This window comes from Otolemur garnettii, unplaced genomic scaffold, assembly GCF_000181295.1.
Source record: "Otolemur garnettii isolate 467f Iridium unplaced genomic scaffold, OtoGar3 scaffold00156, whole genome shotgun sequence".
Classification (NCBI taxonomy): Eukaryota; Metazoa; Chordata; class Mammalia; order Primates; family Galagidae; genus Otolemur; species Otolemur garnettii.
Window position 1 is genome coordinate 1 of NW_003852551.1, and position 3982 is coordinate 3982.

Below are 3982 nucleotides of genomic sequence, written 5' to 3' on the forward strand. Positions count from 1 at the left end.
TGTAGTTCCAGCTACTCGAGAGGCTGAGGAAAGAAAGAGGATTGCCTAAGCCAAGGGAGTTGGAGATTGCTGTGAGCTGTGATGCCACGGCACTCTATCAAGACACTCTGTCTCTAAAAACAAACAAACAAACAAAAAAACACAAGGCAGCACCTGTGGCTCAAAGGAGTAAGGCGCCAGCCCCATATGCTGAAGGTAGCGAGTTCAAACCTAGCCCTGGCCAAAAACTGCAAAAAAACAAAACAAACAAACAAACAAACTTGTGAATTGGCTGGAGGGGCAACTATTGACTTGGACACTAGAAGAAAAGCTGGCAACATGAGAAGAGCTCAAATAGCCAAGCTGGGTATGTCTGGGACAAAGGAACGTGAATGACCTTTGCATTGGAGCATTTTCCTTTTTAACTGTGACCACATGGTGCAGTAACAGTCATGTTGTAAGAGACAGTAGATCAACTATACCGCCGATTCACCATCATTTATCCAACAAATGCTTCTGTGGCACCTCCCAGGAGCCTGCTGAGTGCCACAGGCTGGGATACAGAGCTAGTGAGAAGGCGCTGGTCCTGATGGGGCTGGGACCATGGAGAAGATTTGGGCAAGCAGAGAAATAATGGGATCAGGCTCGGCCTAGGGGTCTGAGAGTATAGCTCAGTAGTGGAGATGGGGTGGGGTTGCTGGCCTCCCTTAGGGAGCTCATTGCCAGGGAAGAAGACTCTTTATGACTAGGACACTCGATATACACATAAAAATCTTGCTTCCTTTGCTGTTCCTAAAGCCAAGTGTCTTTTCACGACTTCAAGGGACCATCAGTCATACTCTTCACAGGCAAAGGACAATGTCTTTGTTTTTTCAGCATCTGGCACTATACACACACAATAAATGTCTAAGATCAGCTTGGGGCCCCCATAATGCCAATTAGGAGACTGGACCACATGGAGTTCAAGAGCGTGGGCCTTAGAGTTTAAATGACCAGGTTCCAGTCTGGTTTTTTTGTTTTTTTTTTTTTTTTGAGACAGAGCCTCAAGCTACCCCCCTGGGTAGAGTGCCGTGGTTTCACAGCTCACAGCAACCTCCAACTCCTGGGCTCAAGCGAGTCTCCTGCCTCCGCCTCCCAAGTAGCTGGGACCACAGGCGCCCGCCACAACGCCCGGCTATCTTTTGGTTGCAGCCGTCATTGTTTGGCGGGTTTGGGCTGGATTCGAACCCGCCACCTTAGGTGTATGTGGCTGGCACCTTAGCCAGGGTTTGCTCACCCTTGTCCTACCCTGTCCCCACTTATCAGGATGTGTGACATCAGACAAGCAAATTCACCTCTCTAGGGATAAGAATGCCTATTCTATAAGGATTTGGGGGGGTTTTTTTGAGATAGAGTCTCACTTTGTTGCCCCCAATAGAGTACTGTTGCATCATAGCTCACAGCAACCTCAGACTCTTGGGCTCAAGTGATCCCCTTGCCTCACCCTCCAGAGTAGCTGGGACTACAGGTGCCCACCACAATGCCCAGCTATTTTCAGAGACCAGGTCTTGCTCTGGCTCAGGCTGGTCTCAAACTCATGAGCTCAGGCGATTCGCCCAACTTGGCTTCCCAAAGTGCTGGGATTACAGGTGTGAGCCACTGCACCAGGCCTTTTATAATGTTTTTGAAAGACTTAAGTAGACTAAAACCTGGTCCTCCTTGATGAGATCTCAATAAAGGGTGACACTTTTCTCACCGTCTGCATTTGACAGAGTGGCCACCAGAGGGCAGTGGTCCCCACGCTGGGAAAATAACCCCTGCAGTGAGCAGGCAAACATTCTCAGTGTAGTTAGTGAGCCATTACATTGAGGAACCACACACTCCAGGAGGGGGTGTGTATGGCCTTGATTGTGTCAACATAGTCTCCAGCCTGGCTCGGCTCCTGTAGCACACTGGTTATGGCCGCCAGCCACATACACGAGGGCTGGCAGGTTTGAACCCAGCCCCTGTCTGCAACCATGATAACTACAAAAAAATAGCTGGGTGTTGTAGCGGATGTCTGTAGTCCCAGCTACTTAGGAGGCTGAGGCAAGAGAATCACTTACTCCCAAGAGTTGGAGGCTGCTGTGAGCTCTGACGCCACGGCACTCTACTGAGGGTGACATAATGAGACTCCATCTCAAAACAAAAAGGATAGCCTCCAGCCAACAGATACACTGGCCAGGACACTAGAGGACTGGCACAAGCCTGGAACCCAGTGAATTGGGATTTACTGGGATGCTCTGGTCTATATATTTTAACCGTGGAGCCACCTGGCCTTTTCCAGAATTGTTCCCTTGGCCTGCTGTGCAGCCTTCTCTCCTTCTTTCCTTTGGCAAACATCTCCTCCAGGTCCCATCCCCAACGTGACCTCTCTGAATCCGTCTGAGCTCCCAAAGCACTCTATTCTTCCTTGATGGTAGCTTTTCTAACACGTCATTAAATGACTTTATTTACATGAGGTTTGACTAGAGGTTAAGAATAGGATCCCTTAGGGACTCACAGCCTGGGTTCCATCCCATACTGTGTGACTATGCACATTACCTGAACTTTTTGAGTCTCAGTTTCTTCATTTGTAAACATGGGGCTAATAACAATACCCACTTTGCAGGATTTGCCTGGAAACTAAATGATGTTATGCACACAAGTCTCAATTTGCCAAACAAATGAAGAAGCAAGTGAATGAAAGGCTATTAAAACCTCCTGGGCAGGCTCGGCGCCTATAGCTCAACCGGCTAAGGTGCCAGCCACGTACACCTAAGGTGGCGGGTTTGAATCCCCAGCCCGGACCCACCAAACAACAATGACGGCTGCAACCAAAAAATAGCCGGGCGTTGTGGCGGGCGCCTGTGGTCCCAGCTACTTGGGAGGCGGAGGCAGGAGACTCGCTTGAGCCCAGGAGTTGGAGGTTGCTGTGAGCTGTAATGCCACGGCACTCAGCACCAGTCACATACACCGAGGATGGTGGGTTCGAACCTCTAAACAACAATGACAACTGCAATAAAAAATAGCCAGGCGTTGTGGCAGGTGCCTGTAGTCCCAGCTACTTGGGAGGTTGAGGCAAGAGAATTGCTTAAGCCTAAAGAGCTGTGACACCACAGCACTCTACCAAGGGCAACATAGTGAGACTGTCTCAAAAAAAAAAACCTCCTGGCAGTGAACTCCTCTGGAATAGGGACATTGCCTTTCCTTCTTTCTTTCTTTCTTTCTTTCTTTCTTTTTTAGACAGAATCTCATTCTGTCACCCTGGGTAGAGTGCCATGGCATCATTATAGCTCACAGCAACCTCAAACTTGAGCAATCCTCTTGTCTCAGGCTCCCAAGTAGCTAGGACTACAGGCACCCATCAAAATGCCCAACTAGGGCAGCACCTGTGGCTTAGTGGATAGGGTATTAGCCCCATATACTGAACCCACTGGCTGGGTTCAAACCCGCCACCCAGCCAAACAGAAAATAGCAGGGCGTTGTGGCGGGTGCCTATAGTCCCAGCTACTTGGGTGGCTGACGCAAGAGAATCGCCTAAGCCCAGGAGTTGGAGGTTGCTGTGAGCTGTGACACCACAGCACTCTACCCAAGGGCAACAAACTAAGATTCTGTCTCTAAAAAACAAACAAACAAACAAAACCTGCCCAGCTAGTTTTTCTATTTTTAGTAGGGACTGGGTCTCTCATTGCTCAGGCTGGTCTTGAACTTCTGAGCTCAGGTGATCCACCTGCCTTGACTTCCTAGAGTGCCAGGAATACGGGTGTGAGCTGCCATGCCTGGCTGCTGTCTTTCTTTTTTACATCATGTAATATCTGAATCCCAGTGTGGGCACATTCTCTAGTGCAGTGGTTTTCAAAGTGGGGTCCTCCTGACCAGCATCCTCAGCATCACCTTGGGGCTTGTTAAAAATGCACATTCTCGGCTCGGCCCCTGTGGCTCAATCGGCTAAGGCGCCAGCCACATACACCTAAGGTGGCGGGTTCGAATCCCCAGCCTGGGC